General features: G+C 34.9%; 1 long non-coding RNA gene across 4 annotated transcripts in view; it reads right to left on the minus strand.

Annotated features, from left to right (window-relative positions):
- Positions 1-5,352: 5,352 nt before the first annotated feature.
- The window catches only part of LOC102155118, a 28,110-nt gene continuing 10,137 nt past the window's right edge, over positions 5,353-23,325 (minus strand). For 2 of the 4 annotated variants that reach the window (XR_005380884.1, XR_005380881.1), the window contains 5 exons: positions 22,871-23,000; positions 21,408-21,585; positions 17,452-17,555; positions 16,782-16,861; positions 5,353-5,668 (listed from right to left, as the gene is read on the minus strand). This is a non-coding gene — a long non-coding RNA (uncharacterized LOC102155118). The remainder of the gene's footprint in view (positions 5,669-16,781; positions 16,862-17,451; positions 17,556-21,407; positions 21,586-22,870; positions 23,001-23,325) is intronic. The other 2 variants (XR_005380883.1, XR_005380882.1) reach the window with 2 other exon arrangements.

The following is a 23,325-nucleotide window of genomic DNA, read 5'->3' on the forward strand; positions in this document are numbered from 1 at the left end:
ACTCCATGTTGTCCAGCAGCAGGGTCAGCTTCACATGTGACCTGTGTGGTTACACTGGACTGCACATTTAGTAGGGCCCTGTGCTTTGTTTAATGTTCTGCTGTTACAATTTGACATTATTAAATTTCGAGCAAGCGTCCTTAAATTTTCCTTTCACACTGAGCCCCACAAATTATATAGTCAGTCCTAACAATGTATTTTTCACTAAGTAATTGCTCAATAAATATCTGTTAAATGGATTGTTTGCCAATTTCCATACTCCCTTCTCTCCTCTATTGAGAAAACAGCAGGTAAACACCTGCAACTAATTCAATCAATGCCTTTATTTTCGTAGGAAAAGTTTAAAAATAATATTTAGATAAATTTAATATTTACTCTTATCCCATTGTGTTGCCATAGATGAAAAAGTTGACAGCATTTTATACAGGTTGGAAAAGATTTTTTTAATGCTTAGAAAATGATTTGTTTAATAACCTAACATATAGAAAAATATGGTTTGGTAATTTCATAATTGACCTTGAGATTGATAGATATAGTTGATATTTTGCTTACAGTGACTGAAGTCCTTAGAAAAACAGCAAAAATATATTCAGCAGGAAGTAGTGATTCACTGTTTAATTTTTTTTTTTTTTAATTTTTTTTTAATTTTTTACTTATTTATGATAGGCACACAGTGAGAGAGAGAGAGAGGCAGAGACACAGGCAGAGGGAGAAGCAGGCTCCATGCACCGGAAGCCCGACGTGGGATTCGATCCCGGGTCTCCAGGATCGCGCCCTGGGCCAAAGGCAGGCGCCAAACCGCTGCGCCACCCAGGGATCCCATGATTCACTGTTTAATCAACTCTGTTACATTGGCTAATTTTTTAAGACTTTTCTTGAGGTTGGCGCAGTGTTTGGCAGCACATTTGTATAATTAATATTTTGAAAGCAGTGGTGAAACAAGACTGTGTAGGATTTTATAGTTGGAGAGAAGGCTGACAATCCTTAGATCCTGTCCTGAGTGGCTCATCATGTGCAGTATTTTAAATCTCTCTGACAAGAATTTTTCTCTCTGAGTTATTTCGAAGGATGTTGATCTAGATATATTTCCAGACTATTCAGTCTTTTTCATTCTCTATAGACTTTGTCTTGAGTACATACTCAAGGCTAAATTCTCCCTGCCCACGATTCACAATAGAAAAGATTCTTCAAGGACATTGCATGTTTTCTCTGTGTACTGAATGCCCCAACTACAATACTGTGCAGGGACCCATGCACAGAAGAGGAATTTAAACACCAATGCCCATGCAGCAACATCTTTGTCTTACTGTTTTAGGAGTTATATGTTTATATTTTATAATCCAATTTTCATTAACCTCTGTCTTACTATCTCCAAGTGGCTATGAGAATATAAGGAAAGGTGACTTTTACTTAGTTCCTATGATAGTTAATTTCCAAGGTTTAGAAAGCATGATTTAAAGAAATATTATATGTTTTAAGCCACGGATGGGTTTTGATTACCAAATATCAAATAGGTATGTACTGATCCCCAAATTATGGTAGGTGGGTGGTGATACAATAAATCCTTTAAAATTCATAACTTCTGTATATCTGAAAGCTTTTATTTGCACTACCTTCTCTGCATAACGTTTGGATTTCTAAATATGCAATAAAACAAAGAATTGGTGTAAGTGGTAATACTACCAATCAACAGCAATATAAAATACTTAATTTTGATAATTAAACATATTTGTACAAAAACAAGTCTGATATTTATAAGACTATGAATCGATTATCTTAGCTACTTCCCCACTAATGGAGCATGGGAACTTACTTGGGAAACAGCCCTGCTTTTTAAATGAATTATAACTAAGAATGTTTTCAAATTCTTGAGATGAATATCAATAGTAACTCTGATATAGGGCTTCAGCATTTCAGTGTTTCAGTAATATTTATCAAGTTTATTCTATTTGGCCTGAAAATGCATTGTGAACAGTTATGAGAGAGAAACCCACATAGAGGTAAGTGTCATATGGTGTGGCAAGCTCTAAACAAAATATGAACCCTATGGGAGCTAACCCAGAGGACAGACTCTCTGATCATTTTCAGTACTTTGAATAGATGAGACACTCATAAATATTTTCTGCAAGTCTGGTGAATGAGGCAGATGATGCTTTAATAATTTCACTGAAAAAGCTGATGAATCAAAACTTAATAGCTTTTTAAATAGAACATATATTTGAAAAGAGCCAAATTGAAAATAGATTATCTTTTAAGACAAATGAATATTCAACATCTTTGGGTAGAGAAAGAGAGAGAGAGAAATGGGGGTGGGGTGAGGGAGAGAAAGAATGTATTTAGAGGGAGATAACATGAAATAGCGTAAACTTGCTTTCATTTTGGCTATATACCCTAAGCCTAATATGTGATGGGACATGATTGGCTTTATTTTTAAGATCCCTTAATTGAGTTTCTCTTCATAAATGTAATATTTCCCCAATACAAGAAGGCTTAGAATTTTCAAGCTGAGAAGGCCGTATATTCAAGGAAGGGTAAGGGAGAGGAGATGACTTCTAACAAAACTGTCATGATCATGTTCACTAGCCAAAAATATTTACCGATCAATAAAGAAATAACTTCTCTAAGGGTTAATTAATCAGTTTTAAATGGTTGCATTCTCAGCAAGCATTTAAAAATAAATATCTCACTGGAAACTAAGTGATCCAACTCCACCTGTATGCTAATAGTGTTTGCTAATATCTCTTTTCTTGATGGCACAAGACTTGAGTAATTCTCTGAACCTATCTCATCTATTTAGTGCTACCCAATGTATAATGGCATGTAGATATAAATACTAATGGAGAAAGTGTACTGCCTTAGGGAATGCCCAGCATGACAAGTAACTAATTGCTTTACGTACATTAGTACCAAGTGAAGCGTTTTACATCTTGTGAAAGGCACCAGCACCCTCTACTTTCTAATTTACCGAAATGTCAAGTCCCCTCCTGAAAGAAAGAAGACTTTCTTGAGGTATCACACTGATTCCCTTCAATTCACTGTGCCCTGCAAACTGGATTGAAAACAATTCAAAGTCACAGAATATCTAATATTACACATGAAATCACTCATGATTGGGTGATTTTATTTCACTTAATGCATAACCATATATATATATAACCACATATCTATACCATATATATGCATACTATATTTATACTATTATATATGTATGTATACTAAACATATATACTAATGCGTACTAAACTTTGTATACTATATATTACTTGGATTCTGCTCATATAGAATCAGCAAAACTATTGAAATATTACTCTTACTCTACAAGAAATTGCTCTTTATGCAAAGGGAAAATGAAGGAAACACACACACATACACAACTTCTTTTGAAAACAAAACCAAAATATAAGGAATAAGTATCAATCTCAAGCATTAACAACATTTCCTATGTGGCATGGGTACTTTGATACCTGTGTCTTTAGGAGCATGGTTGGTGGATGATATACCGTTATTCAAGAGTTAACCTGCATAATGGGAAATGCAGAATTTCTTGGGTTTGATGAGTTAAAGTTTTCTGTCCTGAAGATGTCAATGAGACAAGTTACTACTGCTTGTATACCAAATAATAACTATTAAAGCAGCTACTGTGGCAATTATTGAAAATTAATAAAGGTGATTGCAAAGAGGAGGAAGCAAGTTAGACCAAATCTTTTCCAATTTTTCTTTCTCCTGTTATTGCCACATTCTCATCATATATTTTTACCTCTCCCAAATTTGAAAATAGTCCTTCCTGTAAAAACAAGCTGTATTTCAGTTACACGATAGGTTGTTTATTCAGACCTATCAACACAGTATATTTTGTGGCATTCCTTCCTTAGGAGGAAGAAAATCAGTGTCTTCCGCGCCCATAGCATCAATGCTATCTCCCCAGAGAAAGGAGGGTGCTAAGCTGTGCATTGGAGAAGAAAAAACAGGAGTGTGAGGATATGAAGAAGGTACTCCCCATATTGTTGTAGAAACTTTATTTTATATTGTAACATGATTATTTAGGCTAGATGGTATGTATTGCTAGTTCAGTTCAGGTGTCTAGAGAACAGTGGCAGGAGATTTATGAAATCTCACAGGCAAGATTTATGATGCAGAATTCAGACAGAAAGGTAGAATTGCAGAGTGAGCCAATGTGCAGAAGCTAGATGCACTGGCTATGGAATTAGGTACACTTAGGTTTGAGTCCTAAGGACCCCAAGTCCTTGGACAAGTTTCATCTTACCGCAACTCATTTCCATTATTTGCAGCATTGGCCGTTAACATGTATTTCTTATAAGGCTGTTGTGATAATTATATGAAAAAATGTACATAAAATGCTAGACACAGCTAAAATGAAGGCTTGAAATGAATAGCTAATTTCTTTTGTTGTTAATGATTAAAGTAAAAATAGGCTTTCTTTGCACATTTCCAGTTGTTTAATTTTTTTTAACTGAGTATAAGCCTAATAAATACAAAAGCTACGTTTATCTATGTTAGGAAGGAGCCCGTTCTTGTACCCGAAGGGATTCTTTGATTTCCAGATATTATAAGAAAAACAATAGATTCTTTGAGGCAAATTAAGTCCTTAATATAAAAATAAATATCATTAACTAAGAGTAGCATAGATACTGATACATGATTACAAACTACTATTACAAATTATACTATTATTATAGTATAGCAAATTACAAGCTATTTACAAATACTATGCAATATGGGTTTGTTTATTCCTCTATATTAATCATCAATTACTATGTTGCATATTGTAAAAGTTGGACATTAGTGTTTTACTGTTTATCTTATACAATCTGCATATGTATTATATTTATTCATATACATGTATTATCAAAATTTACTGGAAAATGTAAGTAAAAAAACCCACTTTTTTTATTGTACCTTGATAGTTTTGAAAGACAGATGCTGTATATGATAATCACTGATTTTTTGAATAGGAGAAAAAAGAAATATTATTAATATTATTTTACATGTCATATCTTTTTAAATCATTACTGTTAACTATCTAGCCACTGTCAGAGTTAAGACAACAACTATTTATTAGGTAACCCATAATATACAAAGTAACATTTAGACTCTGTAATTTATTACTGCTTTTCAGAGTAGAAATATCTCCTGAAATTGTGAATTTATTGAATATTTTCACTCCCTTTTGGGCTCTGTGCTCTGTTCCCTCTCCCCTTACCCCTCCCCATCCCATGCTCTCTCTCTCTCAAATAAATAAATCTAAATAAATAAATAAATAAATAAATAAATAAATAAAATTACCCCTATGGTTTAAGTAAAAAATGTATCCTTGTTCAAGTTTGAGTTGCTTTAATTTTGAAAGTACAGATGTTTACATTTTAATTTTTCTTACATCTTTTGACAAGAAGGTGATTGTTAGGAATTTAGTACACTTTCTTTTTTTTCCATGTGATACAAATATCCACTTTCTTTTTTAGTTCTTTCACAAAATAGTGAGACCCTTACTCATAAAACATGTCTTTTTTTCTCTATAGGTTTATTTCCTCAAGAGGCAGCAAGTCCTCTGTCCCAGAGATTCCAATAAGGGGTTGCAGGTCACTTAACCAGCAGTGTTCTTTAATGTCTTCTAGCATGGAGGATGGATGAAGACAAGCTTGTGTGTCAACTATAGTTCAATAAAAAATAAAAATAAATAAAAATCAACACATATTAGTGTGATAATAATGGCCATAAATGTAATAACACAGCAGCTATAAAATAGTAGAAATAGCATTATTAAATAATTGTTTTAGACATGATACCTTGAGTGAGAATTCTAAATATTTCTAAAGGAAGTTCTGATTCAGCTACACTATATTTTCTAAGAAGTCTCAGGGATCATTCATTCTATATTAAAATGGAAAGAATAAGCAAAGTCAGGATGCCTTTGCTTTTTTAAACCGTGGCACCAAAGAAGCCCAAATACAAATGTGTATAAAGAGCATCTCTCAGCCAAGATTCCTTGCCCAACTTGTCAAAGAGATAGAACCAGCTTTGTAGTCCAAATTGTGGGCTCTGGAAGATAAGCCTCAGTCACTTTGTATCTTGTCCTTTGTTCCTGAAATTATAGTGTCCTGGTTATTACCCCAAAAGGGAACTTTTGGCAAATAACATATACACAAGTACGAGCAAAAATGTATAAGAGGGAGTGAAGAGAAAGGGCCACTTGTCTCAAAGTTGTCCTAACTTAGATTAACTCTGAAGGCTAGCCTGGTTCTTACAGTCAGGTTAAGACATTCACTTAGCTGACATAAAGAAGAGAAGCATTCTTCTCTCCTCCCTTGTGCTCTGTGTGCCTTTACCATCTAGGCTTTCTGTGCATAGCACAAATTATTGCTATATGGGCTTTCTCGATTATTCTGAGGATTAGCTTCATGTGTATGCAGACTGAGAAAAATTATCATAAATATCATATTCTAAGAAAATGTATGCAGCTAGTTCATGGGCCCCTGAATTTCCTGGGCATCATATAACCCTTTTGTAACCTCTATTAAATGTAAGAATAAAATGGTTGGACATAGAATAATGAAGGGTAAGCAAATTACTTGATGGGAAAAAAAAGCTCCCATAAAGGCACTTTGTCCATGAACGGATGCCAAATTGTTGCTGAGAGGGGATATGAGGAGGGATGTCTTCTTCACCAACATTGCTTTTTATTAAGGACATTGGGGAGCAAAGAGTTAAGAGCTCCATACAAGAGGAAGGAAATCATGGGCTTGATAACATAGTAATTGTCTCAGATAGCATGAACTTCTCTCAGGGCTTGATGGAAAAGAGTTCTAAATGAAAAAAAAAATACAAAGAAATTTATTTATGGGGTATGATTGTGTGGGGGGAAGGAGAGGCTTTAAGAAGCAAAGTGACAAAATGTAAGGAAGCCTATGAAATGGTTTCTTCTATTTCCTTAGGCTCACTGAGGCTGCAGAAAAACTGGTACAACTTTGACATTTGACCTGTGACTTTTGAAACACTGAAAGATTGCACCCTTGGCACTTAAATGGTACCCTTATCTGAATGGGTTTTGGAAGCAAGGAAAGAACACAGGGACTCTTAAATGGCTTCTTAGGCCACTAACATCAGTCTGGAAGGCCAGAACTAAGTGCATACAAGAGCATGGAAGTTCCCCTAAGGGTTCCTTGAAATAACTTTAAGATGTTGGGTATGAAGGTAAGGAATGAACAGACTATGTGGGCAAGCTGGGGTGAGAATCAGTGATAAGTGGATTGTATTAATAAACTACCAGTTAACACTTGTGCTTTTTTGTCAAAATGGTTTTTTTGTCAAAATGAATAATCCTTAAATAGACTGTAGCAAGAATTTAACATTCCAAACTAATCTTTCAAAACCACTTTAACGTTTTTCACTCATCAAATCATCCTTATCATCTCATATTTAACATCAGGTATATGTTATGAATTACGTCCAAACGTGGCGAAACTATTCCAGTTATAAACTATTCCAGTTATGCTTTTGTTATGATGAGAAATGAAATTTAGTATTGATTTAAATAATATACTTATTTTTCTACAAATATGAGATGTACTTATTGTCCCAAGAAATTTTATACTAAGAACTTAGTTTTCAAGGCTATAAAAGAAATGTACAATTATAACATTCTTAAAGAATATATGTGTATACACACACACACACACACACACACACATATACACACAATTTGTAAGTAGGAAAGGCTTCTTCCTGTTAATATGCTAATTGCTTCTTTGAGATGACCCCAGTGTTGCATATACCTAAATGTACTAGTTCCTGTGACATGGCTTTGTTTTCTCTCTTGCTACAATTAAAAACTTTCTTAATTTTTGACATATCTTGCACAGAGAAGGAAAAAAATATATTGAACCTGTCCCCACACATCGTCTTTCGTTGCAAATCCTAACACCAAGAATTTAACCTAACAAATGGTAAGTTAATCATCTCATCTTCCCCTACCAAGAATCACCCTTTCTGAATTTTGCTGCCACCATTAAAAGCTTCATCTTCTTCCTGTCCCCCAGGCTAAACGTCTTATCATCATTTTCCCTTTCCTTTTTCCTCACTAGATCTAACCCATTATTAAACCTTGACATTTGGGGGAGGAGCCTATTATGTTTCTTGAGGCTCCCTTTCCAATTGAATAGCCAACACTTAATCCCAGGCATTGGGGTCTCCCCTCCACATGAAGAGGAGTGCTAGAAACCTACTCACTTCCTTGCATCCAGGTGCTCTCCACTGTACTTAATTCCCATGTATACTCTAAAATAACTCTCCTCCCCAATTTTCTTAATCAAGTAATCTGCTTACCTTTCATTATTTTAATTCTACCTTTTTACCTTTACTTTCATTTAAAAAAAAAAAGATTTTATTTATTTATTTATTTATTTATTTATGTATTTATTTATTTATTTATTCATGAAAGTCACAGAGAGGCAGAGACACAGACAGAAGGAGAAGTAGGCTCCCATGGGGAGCCCGATGAGGGGCTCAATTCCAGGACCCAGGGATCCTGACCTGAGCCAAAGGCAGATGCCCAACCACTGTGCCACCCAGGCACCTCTATCTTTGCTTTCAGAGTTCCATTGTCAATTGCATTTCTTATTATTTTTGTTCTTGAGACTCTCTGCTCTTGTTAAGGTAAGTATACATTTCTTTCCTACACTTGCTCATGTTACCTCCAGTTCCTTATGTCCAATGCTTCCTTTCTTGTAGCTCTCCTGTATCTCCTGAATTCCTTGTCTTAAATGTTTAATAATAGGGAATTGTTAAGTAAATGATGCTCATAGAATAAAAGGCCATGGAGTCCCTGAAAATATTTTACACGTAGGTTTCAATTGGTAATGCTGAATTGATAATGCATATTTTCAAGTGGGGATAAACGGATTCAAAAATCTTTTGCAGAGGATTTTGAGTGAGGTTTCCTGGGAAACAAACTCTAAGAGAGATATCTGCTTGCAGGAAGTTTTATAAGGACTGTCCTTGGGCTTGGGATCAACACTTTCAAGGAAATGAAGCAGGACTGAGTAGAAAGGAGTTGAACTACCAGGTAGTTGGGACAAGGGAGTTGGGCTCACAAGGATCTCTTCAGGTGACTCTCAAAGAGTCATCAGCTCAGGATCCACAATTTCAATATTCCTAGCGGTGGAGACATGAATGCCTCAGGGTTGGAGGGGCATCTGGGTGGCACACCACAGTACCCACTCAGAGATGAAGAGAAGTAAATTTGTAAAATAGATAATTATAGGGGCAAGAGCTGCAAAGAAACACAAGATATATGCTTATTATCTCTAGTTAGTAGGATTGTAAATGACTTTTGTTTATTTTTTTCTATTTTCTAATATTTTCTACATTGGCTGCAAAAAAAGAATGAAAAAGTTTTAAGCTGGTTAAAATATTGCATGGTACTCTAAAAAATATCAACTTTGACATTTTTTCTTAATTTTTAAATATTTATTAATTAAATAGACTGATTACTCTGTCCTACCTAAGGACTTTGTGTATATGTTGGGGGGGAGAGGAGTCCAATTTGATCACTTTTTATTTATAACCACAACTTCTAAGCTATTCTATATTGGTTTTTTTACCCTCTCTTTACAACTAGATAATAAGTGTCTCAAGAATAGCTATCGTGTCTCTTTGTTCTACTTGGATTCTCTTTTTTTATTGTGATGTTAAGATGTATATATATATATATATATTTAATAAATACATAAATTATACATATACATTTTAATAAATATATAAATTTTATATATACACACACACACACATATATTTAAAACTGTTAACATGGCATTCTTTGCAGAATAGATGATTATGCTGTTGAGCACCTGGAGGAAAGGAAATTCAGAGCTAGATTGGGACTAATTTTAACAAGTAGCCACAATTTATCAGCAGATCCTGGCTCAGAAGCAACATTGTGCCTGCAGTTGAGATTTTCAGGCATTGTCTATGTAACCCCCTCATTCCATGGTGCAAAATAATAGCTAACAGAAATTCAGGAGTGCCCACATCTAAGAGTAATTTTGGTGATTTTTGGAAGTGGCCTGTTAATGTTACCATAAAAGATTTATTTCTTATTTTTGGGACTTCAGCTTGTCCCATTGTATATTTTCCCCAAATAGAGAATGATAAATTTCATAAAGTTGTGTTAGAAAGCTTTTGAAAGGGTGAAATTGCCTTGATGTTTTGTAACTTCTGTGGGCCATGGACTTTCCAGTCATTTTTAGAATAGTAGATAATCATCAAGTAATAGTTTGTATAAAGAATTATTGTGAGAGCACTTTTTTAAAAAGCAAGATGCCTGTAATTCTAATAGCTTTTTTCCACCCTAACTTGACATTGGAGAGAAAAAAAAAGACAGAAATATCTATTTTTGCTATATGTCAATCTCAAGCAAACTTGAGTCAGAATGAACTAAACATAGCTGTTAGGGTCACTTAAGATATTACTTAGAAATAGCTTCAAGCCCCAAGGTTATTTTGAGCTTGAAGTTACTTAGTCCAAATAACTAAATTTTACCATCTTAACAGAAGGCAGTTACAAATTCATACTGATCAGTGAAGATTCACTAAAATTCAGTAGTTACTTGGTGTGCATATTCCAAGGACTTTGTGTGTATGGGGTGGGGGAGGGAAGGGAGTCCAAGAAGCATGAATTCAGAATGCAAGTAGGAGTCACAAGAATGAATTTACAGAATTCATTCAAACTAGTGATACAATTTTCAAAAAGTTTAGAACAATAATAAAGCTAAGTTGATTGACAATTTTATTTAAACTTGGCTTAAACTTAATTTCATGTTTAGTACTGTCCTAATATTTTGTATATACTATTAATGGTTCTGATAATGTTTAAATATTATTTTTAATGAAAAATAGGTTTCCTGATGGTTTTTTAATCCTACCTATTAAAAAACATCTAATTTATCCCACGTTAATCTACAAATACTTGTCTAAAAATGTATCCTATTATCCATCTCCTTCCCGCAGTCTTCAAAGTAAATCATTTTCTTTCACTTCCTGTGTTCTTATTCTCTAAATTTCTTTTTTCTATCAACCCAAGGGCTTATCATCTATAAAACCTGTTTTGATCTTAGATTCTGCTTCCTCATTCAGTAGACAAAGTTGTAGATTCTACATCTTCTGTGGCCTGAAGAGTGACTCTTGAATTTTGTTTTTTTCAATCCTTCCTTTCCCATTGCCTTAGGCTAGAGCTTCACAATGCCATGAGCTTCAAAATCTCACTACATCTGTCTCTTAGTTAACCTCAGCTTTTTCACTAGTAAACCTCCTCATCCTTCATAAACGTGACCATTTAAAACCTTTGTTGCTTTCCTATTGCCTAAAGAATGAAACCTAAATTATCTCAGAAAAGGAAATATAAGCTAGCCTCCCTAATCTGTTTCTCCTTCTTTTCCAGACCTCCAATACTTCTCCTCAGGCATTCTTCAACCTCCTTTGACCAAGAAGCTAGATTTTGGATGGATGCACACGGAGCTATGTAGAAAGATGAAGGCACCAGTTTAGTCAGCCAGAAAATAAAGAACCTTCTGGCTATATATGCGATGTTAGATGTTGGAGCTGCATCACCTTCTATTCCCCAATTAACCTACATTCCCAATTTTCTAAACTTCTCACAATTTTTTAGACTGTTAGCAATTTTTTAAACTCTTTATCTTGAAACCATTAGTTCCAGAGCAGCTTTCAAACATTTTATAATTCGATAAGCGTCTAGTGTCCAGTCGTTTTTTGGGATCCACCTAAAATGTCACCGTCTCAGTGAAATTTCTTCAATACCTTCGGGAAGAATTTGTTTTTATTCTGGCTCTTACAGTAATGAAGCCATATTTCTACGTGTTACATTTCTAACACTTATCGAGCTATATTAAGATCTGCCCCTTGGCTAGATACTAACTTGATCTCCACACAGGTAGTGCCTATTTCAGGGATAGGAGTTCAATAAAGATGTGCTAATTGATTGAACAAATTAATACACCAATTTTCCAGACCTCCAAGGAAGCTATGGTGGATGTACATGGCAAAGTCAATCTTAAGCACTGAAGAAACATCACGTTCTACAACTTTGTTAGTTTTAGGGCATTACAGGAAAACCTCAAGCAAAAGATAATTAGGACTGTAACTATGTTAATAGAAATAAAAAGACAAAAATTAATGATACTTTCCAGGTAGAATCGAAATGTCCAGGTGACATTTGATAAGAGGAATAATAGGAGAAAAAAGGGAAACACAGCTTTAAACCTGACTGAGATAGTTTTTAAGTATATAAACACTTTTGTTTTGTTTTTATTATTTGCATCTATGTATTTTTTCATACCTAGTGAACAAGGCTTTGAAGTTTATTTCAATAATTTGTAACTTAGCTGGAGACAATTGTATCATTTTTTAGAGTATTGATAGAGGATTCTTTCAGTGTAATTAAACAAATTGAAGACAAAAAAAAACCCAACAGTAGTTACTTTATGCAAAAATTTGAATCTTTAAAATCAAGGGTCAGGAAATAAATGAGTGATTAAGAAATAGGAGATCAGGGTCCTAGTTTCAGATCAACCTTCTGTCACTATAACTAGGGGAAATAGACTTATTATCTAGTTACAATGGCCAACTCATCAAAATATTGGCTTCTATGATTTTCTATAGCTCTTAAAAAGACTGTATCTAAACTTGACTTTTTAACTACCAAACTCTAAATTGAAAAACATTGATTTGCTGTTGGATTGGGGGAGGAGCAGGGAAAGGGTAAAGAAAAATCAAAGATAACTATGTTTTGGTCACGACCAATCTGATAGATTATAGTGACATGTAATGAGATATGAAAGACTGACAGAGAAATAGGTTTGTGGGAGGGCTTGGGAAATTAGAGTTCTATTTTGACCATAATAATTTCGAGACACCCATTGTACAGCCAAGGGGAAATATCCGGTAGGCAATTGAATATAAAGTGCAGCAGGATGCCCTGGGCTTTCCTTTCCTGGTGTCCAGATAGATGACTAAAGCTCCAAAGTTGAAATAATAGGTGCTAGGTGTATTCCATGTTTCCTGAGAGCCACCGGAGTGCCATTAGATATATCCTTCACCTTAGGAGTTTCAGGAGCAGGTACAAAACAATTATGGAATTGGATATGAGATTAAATTATAAACTTAATTTGGCTGAATACTATGATGGCTGAAAGTAACTGGAAAGATATGTCCACTGCCATAGATACTATTATGAGATCTTCAATGTTCATAGTTGAAGGCAATAATTGGAAAAAAATATGTTTTATGATTACATCCTTATTGTCTCTTTCATACTTTTGTAGAGCACTTATGAAAATGTCTAGTATGGATTAGTCTTATTTAGGCAGACAGTTAATTTAGAGAAAAATAAAAGAGCTGCATGAAATCCTGGAGCCAACAAGACCTACAGTGTGAGCAAAGGAGGACAGTCAGCAGAAGAGATTGAAAATAACAGTATGAGTATGAAAGAACAGGGAGAGCTGATTGCCATAAAATCCAAGAGAATGCTTCAAGAAAAAAAGATTGATCAATTATCTCGGAAATTATTAAGAACGGGAGGAAGTCGAGAATGAAAAAGTAACTATTAGGTTTTGCAGCACACAAGTTCATTGTACAACTCTGATGAGACCAATTTCACTGAAAGAGTGGGCACTGATGCTTTATGCACAAGTCAAAGAAAGAAAATGGCATGGTGTTTGGAGAGAGTGAATATGGACGACTCTTTTGAAGTAATTTCTGTGAATGAATGAAAGTCAACAAATAAGATAGGAGATTAACAGTGGAATCTTCAGGGTGGAAGGTCCAAGAGTATGTCTATGTATTAAGGACACAAAGTAGTAAAAAAGAAAATTAATAATTCAAGAGATAAGTTATGATTATATGAGTAACATCCTTGAGAATGTGAGAAGGAACTGAAATCTAGACCTGTAGGAAAGGATTTGACTTTGGATCTGAGTGGGCACATTTTTCATTATAACTGAAGGGAAGGTGTTAGAAAGATTTTGTGGGAAGAAAATGAAGGTATTATTAAACCTAGAATATCAGTTTGTGTGCTCTCTCTGTCTCTGGGTTATACGTTTGGTGGTGGCAGTTATGGATTATAGGTGAGCCACTGGAAGGTGGGGGAGTATATTGAAAGTTTGAATAGGAAGGTTAGTAAAGGGGCACCTGGGTGGCACCTTTAAAATCTGTTAAGGGTTCAAATCCTGGTTTCGGTTCAGGTCACCATATCGAGCTTCTCATCGGGCTCTGTGCTCAGCATGGAGTCTGCTTGAGGATTCTTTCTCCCTCTTCCTCTGCCTACCCCCCACCAGCACTCTGTCTCTGCCTCTCTCTCTCTCTCCCTCTCTCTAAAATAAATAAATAAATCTTTGGGGAAAGAAAAGAAAAGTTGGTATAAAATAGTTATATTTATGTAGTAGAGGACAAATAGGTTAGGTAGGTGGTCAGTTTATTTATGGTCATAGAGTAGAGTTACTCAGCATTTGAAGATTTTTCTCCCTACCTAGTCAGCAACCCTATGTGAGGTGCAAAGTAAGTGAATATTTGGGCTTAATTTTTATCTAGTGTCATGGCCTCATCAGAAAATCACTAGGAGGGAGAGAAATGTAGGAATATTAAGGCCAATTGCAAGGGAGTGATTATAAAAGTGGCAGAAAAAAAATGGTTTATTTAGAATCAATTATTTAGATTTTTTCTTAAATCCCCATTTCAAAATACTAGTATAAACTTATACAGAAATTGTTTTTATTTCAAGTTGTTATTTTAATATTGTTCAACCTAGGGACACCTGGGTGGCTCAGTGGTTGAGCATCTGCCTTTAGCTCTGGTCATGATCCTGGAATTTTGGGATCGAGTCCCAAATCAGGCTCCTTGCAAGGAGACTGCTTCTCCATCTGTCTATGTCTCTGCCTCTCTTTCTGTGTCTCTCATGAATAAATAAAATCTTTAAAATAATATTGTTCAATCTAATGTTTTTAGTATCATTTAACATATGTTCTTCAGTAAGTATCCAAATTATTTTGAGAAACAATTTAAAAACAAGGAAATAAAAATAGATGACAATTAATATTAATATACTTGGACCTAGGAAAACTTAATAGCAAAGAGGAAAATGTAAGTGACTTATATCCTCAGGAATGATTAAAATAATTTCTCTTGTAAAATTCCTTTGGATAATTCAACAGTTCTGAGACATAGAAGTATGATGGGCAAAGAAAGTCCTTTTTAGTAGCTTGGCTGCTATTGTTCATGGCACTATAACATGGCCCCACTCAAGGTCTGCCACCATGAAATAGTCAATGAAAATTAGTTGGACATCAGGGATCATTTTTGAACTTGGATGTTTTTGTGATATTTGCTAACTAGTACATTTCTGTGTTTCTCCTGTTTTAGTTTTTTTAAATGTGTACCATTAATATAAACATATAAAAATAGCATGAGCAAGATTAGTGATTCCCATGTACCAGATACTATATAACTCGATTTAATCCCTGAAATAATTCTATGAGGCAAATATTATTACCCCATTTTAGACAACAAGAAACTGAAATTAAGAAACTTTCTATAATTTGCTCAAAGGCACAAATTTAGCAAGTGACTGAATCTGGATTTGAGCCCAGATCTGTCAGTCTACCAAATCTGTGTGCTTTTTAGGTCAGAAACTTGCCTCCAGGTTTCTAACTGAATGTCTGTATCAGTTTAATTTGTGCAACCATGTAATATTTAAACTAATGGATGTGATGAAAAAGGGCACATAAACAAATAAACTAGTTGTTTGACAACACTTAAAGCACACACAATGCAATTCAAATTTCTTCCTCCACATCACAAGGTTTCAAAATTAGTGGTATGTAGGCTTAGTATTTATTAGTATTTCAAATTAATTTTGATAATATAAATTGGTCTTGATTACTTATATTTGGTCCAATATTAAATGAAAAGTTATATGCTGCTGACTATGGTCAAGGCTATGCTATCTCTGTTTTCTCAGCTCACTCAAATGAAACCAGATAATTCCATCTGTTTAATTCCCTTTGACCCAATTCACAGTAACCCCTAAATGGATTCCAGAAATACCAGTTCTGCAGCTTGCACAGTTTTCTTAAAGCAAGCCTAATGGATCAAAGTGTGTCATTCTATCTGGCATCAATTTATTCATCATGCAATAAATTCACATTTTGTATAGGCTTAACACAGCACTTGAAAAAAGATAAAGCCAAATGAGTCTCGACCTCAAAGATATAAATATATCCATATAGATGTGTGATAAATATAGTTATCTATATTATATATATATAAATATATATAATGCCTATATAGATATGGATACAGATATGTGAACATGCATATGCAAATATATTTCCATATCTGTATATGTAAAATGTATATATATTGTATGTATATATATATATAGTTTCTTTAAATTCCTTTAAATTCATATACATATCTGTATATGTAAAATGCATATATATATAGTGTGTGTGTATATATATATATATATATATATATATATATATATATATAGTTTCTTTAAATTCCTAAATTCCATGGCAAATTTTGTGCAACCTAGAACTCAGTGCAAGTCCCCTGATGATGTACACTGGTGACTTCTGCAGAACCACCTGGTAGTCATGAAGGCCCCCCCAAAGTCCCTCTCCACGAGAAACTACACTGTCAATTCCATAAGCTTCACCCCCTAGGAATTGGCCCAGGAAATTCTCAAGTACATACCAAAATCCAGATCATGCACGTGGATTCTGTTTGACAGGCCATAGCAGATAGTTGGCTGATGAAATTTGGTGACAGCAATGCTTGGAAGTATTAGGGATGGAAACACAATTTTGATATTCCAGAGTTGGTGTATATATATATTATAATAACACACACAGACACACACACACACACACACACATATCTATATATCTATATCTATCTATCTATCTATCTATCTATCTATCTATCTATCTATATAATTTATTTAATAATCTAAGAGTCCAAAATTATAACGTAAGATTGCTATACATAGTAATGTATCGATCCCAAAAAATTCAGAAGAGAGAAATGTGAATGTAGCCCATAGTATTAGCAATACAATTAGTGGCTAATATATATATATATATATTTTTTTTTTGGCATTTAAGCTCTTTACATGAATTACCATTATCTTATTTAATTCTTCTTTTAGTTATCTATACTGGATATTAAAGTATGCTCCAAGTTAACAGCTTAAAACTACAAACATTTATTATCTCACAATTTCTGTGGGCAGGAATCCAGGTGCTGCTTAACTGGGGCCTCTGGGTCCAGATGTTTCCTCAGGTTGCAGTTAAGCTGTCATTCAGTCAATATAGCAGTAATTTTAAGGATCAATGGGGACTAAAGTACATACTTCCAAACTCACTTGGTTGTTAGCAGGCCTTAGCAGATCTTATAAGTTCACTCAAGTGGGCATCTCTATAGGGCTACCTCACAACATGACAGCTGTCTTTCTCCAAGGTGAACATTCTGAAGAACAAGAGAGAGCACCCAAGATGGAAGCCACATGTGACATCCACCACTTTAGCCACATTTTATACATTAGAATCAAGTCAAGAAGTTTGGTCCGAGGGTGGCCCCTGGGTGGCTCAGCTGGCTAAGCATCTGCCTTCAGCTCAGGTCATGATCTCAGGGTCCTGAGATTGAGTCCTGTGTCTACCTCCCTGCTCAACAGGAAATCTGCTTCTGCCTCCCCACCAGCCCTCCTCCCTGATCATGCTTGCTCTCTCTGTCTCTGTCTCTCTCAAATAAATAAATACATAAAATTTTTATTTTATTAAAAAAAATAAAAAGAAGTTTGTCCCATAATCAAAGGCATGGCATTACAAAGTGTGTGAAAACCAGAAAGCCAAGGATCTCTGCAGCCCATTAGAGGCTGTCTACCACAATCCTAAAAAAAATCAAGTGAAAAATTTTATGAGATAGTACTATTTTAAGTAGATAAAACAATCAGGGCGTAGGTTGGCTAAATGCCTCCCTTAATGTTACACAACAGAAAAAAGGAGAAGGCCAAGATTTAAACCCAGAAAGTATTATTGTAGAGTCTAAACATTTCCAGAAGTAAACGTTCAGAAAAGTACTTCACTCTAAAAAAGTAATAGAATATAAGCACAAGCAAGAGACGCAAGTATAAAATTATATATAGTATTAATAATGTAGAAAAATTGATTTAGAAGTTGGTAGAAAATCTAGCAGGAAAAATTGGTTGATGTTAGTGAGCTTTTAATATATGGCTAAAGGAGTTTGGATTTATGGCTAAGTAAAATGTCATCAATTTCTTTTAAACTTTACTATGGTAAGAACACTTAGTCATCAGTTTTTTAAAAACAGGGAAATAACACAGTCCAAGTTTGGTACTATGATTTGTCTGTAACTTTGTGGGACAGTCTGGAAAGGTGTGTGACGGAGGAGATAAGGAGGCCTGGGGAATCCCTGGGCGGCTCAGAGGTTTAGTGCCTGCCTTCAGCCCAGGGCGTGATCCTGGAGTCCCGGGATCAGATTCCACATCGGGCTCCCTGTGTGGAGCCTGCTTCTCTGTCTCTGTCTCTGTCTCTGTCTCTGTCTCTGTCTCTGTCTGTCTCTCTCTCTCTATGTCTCTCATAAATAAATAATTAAAATCTTAAAAAAAAAAAAAAAAAAGGAGGCCTGGGCAGTAGGTGTATGCTCTCACCAGGCACTGGTCCAGGGCAGAGTCAGTGGAAAGAATAGGTAATACCTGTAAGTTAGAATTACCAAGATTCTTTGGTGAACTGGATAAGGAATTTAAAATAGTAAGTGATGCAAATTACTCCAAGGTTTTGCGAGAAGAAGACTTATAAAAGAGGGATCCCTGGGTGGCACAGCGGTTTGGTGCCTGCCTTTGGCCCAGGGTCCCATACTGGAGACCCGGGATCGAATCCCACGTCGCGCTCCCGGTGCATGGAGCCTGCTTCTCGCTCCGCTTCTCTCTCTCTCTCTCTCTCTGTGACTATCATGAATAAATAAATAAAATCTTAAATAAAAAAATAAAAAAAAAATAAAAAGAGGAAATTCAAGTGAAGATTCAAAAGGCAGTGTTTTTATCTGGTTTCTTCACTATTGCTCTCTAAGCCTGGACTAGGGCATCATGAACACCCCCTTCTCCAACTCGAACAAATAAATAGCAGCACTTGCAATATATCGAACATAGATTGACTAAGATTAGCTCAATAAAACAAACAACAACAACAACAAAAATGTAAGGAGAGTTAAGATTATAAAGTTTGATCCCCCTAAAACACAGGCAGATTTTATAGTAGTTGGAGAACATCAAGAACCAGGACAGGGCTTGTCTGGATGAGCTAGTGTGCTACATCAGTCTCTCTCTCTCTTTCTCTTCCCCACCCTGCTTTATCTTTGCCTCTTCATCACTTTGCACTCGTGGGTATCTTACCCTATTTTTGTAAACACATCTGCACCATTTTCTGCTGTGCACCTGCAGGCTGTGCAGATGGTTCCCTATAATTTCAACTTGCATTTAGCTTTGTCTTGCATTGATGAAGACTATGACTTTAATTTTATAGTATAGAATGTCACTCTTAACTGATGATAAACTTCTTGTGTTAGTTAAAATGGGAAAGATAGAGATTGAGAGAGTGAGAGAGAGAGTGAGAATGACTGAGAGAGACAGAAAGAGACAGAAGCAAAAAACAGAGAATTTCTCTTTGGCTCAGGCTGGGGTCACATGTCTTTCCCGATCTAATTAGCATGGACAATGGGTAGATGAGTAGTGGTTATGAAGCCTACTTCTCTTAAAGTTGGGCTAGTAGAGACGTATTCTCTGGGAAGATGGCATAAGGAAGGGAGGCAATTTATGATCATGTGCAGAGCAGGACATTATTATAATACATAATTTCTAATCCTTGACAATGGCTCTAAATATCAAATGAGGAAACTGAGGCTCAGAAGATTTGAGGTAATTTTTCTAATGTTACATAACTCATATGTGATTTTAAACAGGACTCCAAATTTGCTATTTTCTGACCTTAAAACTACTATCTTGCTCTTTCTACTTCTAATGGCAAGGTACCTAAGAAAAATAAAGTGAAATCAGAATGGCTGTTTGTTTAGCCAGGAGACATGCAGGCCAGCCTATAATGGGGCACGGGTTAGTAATTGTAGACAACTAATATCCCTGACTCTTATCACAGCTCTGACCTTGTATCAACCTCACCCCATGTCTGACATATAGTGAAGCTTCAGGATGGGAGAGGTCTATCTTAACATGTTTCTTGCTATTAAACACTCTGGAAGTTTAATGGTTTATTTTTAGCCTTTGCCAACAGAGCTGTTCTTCAAAATGCCATATGCCTTACAGTGGAGACCACAGTCATCAAACACTAGATGCAGAATTTTGAAAGAAAGGTGAAAGAAAATGTAGAGTTATGTAACATCAGCATCAAATATAAGTTGGGATAGTTTGTTAATTAGTTGTTTTCTCTAGGGAGGGGGAACCCATGTGTTTCAAAGAAAAAAGGAACAGTGGAAAGAGAATGAGTATAAACTAGAAACATAAAACTAATGGCAAATAAGAAGTAGAGAGGGAGTGAGAGTAAAATCATTGCTGAAGAAATAGCATATCTTCCTAAGTGACAAGAGGGAAAAGATGTGAAGAAGAAAAATCTCACCAGATACTACATTCTAAATAAAGAAGGAAATGATGTGTCTTGCTAGGAATGAGGAGTAAAAAAGAATTTGTATCTAAGGGATGTAAAGGCTTAGAACAGAATGAATCCGTGAGATTTTCTCCAAAATATTCAAATGCAATTACACTGATGTGGATACTTTTGTCATATTAATTTAAACATGTGTAATATTATATGAGAGCAGTCTAGAAGGAGGTCATGTTCAATTATCTTTGTATGATGCATAGATTCAACTGCAGTGCTCTTCACATAGTAGATGCTTAATAAATATGTTAAATAAATAAAGTAAAACAAATGATACTTATATTCTAAATTCCATTTAACAAGTTCTATTGTCATATTTGGAAAATATGAATTCCATGCAATTATTTGAGAAATTATTTGAATAATTATTTTTTATCTGCATATGCAGGTGTAAGTCAGCTATCCCATACAAGGTATTTATAACAGCAATTTTATATAATTAAAACCGTTTAAGCTTTGTTTGTGATACTTTATCAAAGAATATTACAGAAGAATATTCTGCTAGGAAATATTTTTGAGAAAAATTCTCAAATTCATTTTCATAAATATGGAGAAATTATTGATAAACACATCTAAATTTGCAGATTGGTTCTTTTCAGAGGTTATTTGGGGTCATAATTGTAAATCTCATTACCGTGCTTGAAGGAGGTCTCTTTCATTATTATGGTGCTGAGGTCCATATCCCTGAAGCTAATTGCAAGGTAGAGCTGCAGAGTTCTAATTGTTTGCCATCAAAATAGCTGTGTAAGCTTGATTAACAGTGTTCAGCAACATTCATAATAGTCCAAGCCTGGCCCTGCATAAAATAGAAACTGGGAAAAAATCAATAAGATTTAATAAGATCAGGAACAATCACTTACAATAGTACATCAATCACACAAAGTAATAGGTGCAGGATTTGATAGGGTCCTGAACTGCCTGAGAGATTCATAACCAGTACTCGTTAATGATTTGTTCATTTGCATTTTATCAATCCAGCTACAGCTGACAAGCAGAAGGAGCAGGCAAGAAATATGTTGACTTAAACTCATCAGCTTTGCAATTAAAAAAATAACATATAATAGCAAATGTCTTGTCACATGGAAATCTGATGTTATTACAAAGATGTGTACAATCCTCCTTGGCTCTTCAGACTGGGCTGCAGTTACACTTGCAGAATAGCTAGGATGACAGTGTCCCTGTGGTCACTAGGAAGTCTCAAAGGTCAGAAAGAATGTACATGTGAATATAAATTTCCTCTCCACCTTTCATAGACCTTGATTGCATAATAATATTTAATGCCAAATGTGCATATTTCCTTGTTTTTATCTCTTTGAAATAAATGAAGCTCCTGGCTTTGCCTTAGGCAAAACCTCTATCAAATGCTAAAATAATCATAATGAGATGGCTTTATGGTGATTATTGCTTGTCATTATATCCTATTTCGGTTGATGTTATGACTATATAAAGTAATCATACTGTATTTACCATCTATATTAAAACACATTTTGGGGAGAAAGGTAAATGGATAAGATAAAATTGTGTAAACAATTTTCTGATTTTAAATAAATGATATTATTTAATGTGAACAAAATAATCCTCCTATAAACACCAGAGGCATAATGAAAAGTCTGAGTTATTTCCAAGAAATTCATGTAGATTCCTGCTTAGAAAATTTCATGCAGGCTTTCTATGGAGAGCATTATGTGAGTGGTGGGATGCAGAGCACATTGTCAGAAGCCAGCAGTGGTACCATCCAAAATGTGGATTAATTAGCCTCTGTCCAAAACTATGGTAAATAATGTGCTCCTTCAGAGAAAAACGTTGTGATTCAGGTCCTAGTGGATGATGTTTAAATAGCTGATTTCTATATAGGATTCTTTAATTCAATCAAAGTACAGGTAAAATCCCATTATAATGGACTCCATGGGGCCTCTAAATTGTTTTGTTGTGGTAGAATTTGGTTAAAATGAATAAATACATTTATCACATTCCCAGTATGTAGTACATACTAGAGAGACAGACTTGAAGCCCAGTCTCTTTTCTATTGAATTAACACATGAAAAGAAATGCTTTGAATAGAAGTGGGGGCAGGAGCAAAGTATAATGCTCACATACCTAGTAGGCTTTCTCAAAATCCTGGATGACTTTCAAAATGGTTTGGTATTAAGATAAAGTGGTTTTTTTTCCCCTTTCCTTTTTAAAGATAGGATTAATTAAGCTGACCAGGTTTTTTCAATCTAAAACACTGAAGAAAATAAAAAGTAATTATTATTTCCTGACAAAAATAACTATAAAGGAGTCAATTTTATGCAGATTAATTTGCTCTCCCTACAAAGCAAACCACCCCAAATCAACTGCTTCAATTATACAGGTTGACTCTTTTGAGGCCATTAAACACAGAAAGCATTAGGAAATTTACCAAGAATCAATTCATAGGATGCCAATTTGCCTAAAAGCAAATTGATAAATGTCCAATTTAGTGAAAGACCAATTCACACTAAATTTTGGCATTCAATGATTTGTTTCTGGTGAGTTGGTTGGCCTCAAATATACAGTTATCAGTTGCAAGG

This window comes from Canis lupus, chromosome 29 (assembly GCF_011100685.1).
Source record: "Canis lupus familiaris isolate Mischka breed German Shepherd chromosome 29, alternate assembly UU_Cfam_GSD_1.0, whole genome shotgun sequence".
Taxonomy (NCBI): Eukaryota; Metazoa; Chordata; class Mammalia; order Carnivora; family Canidae; genus Canis; species Canis lupus.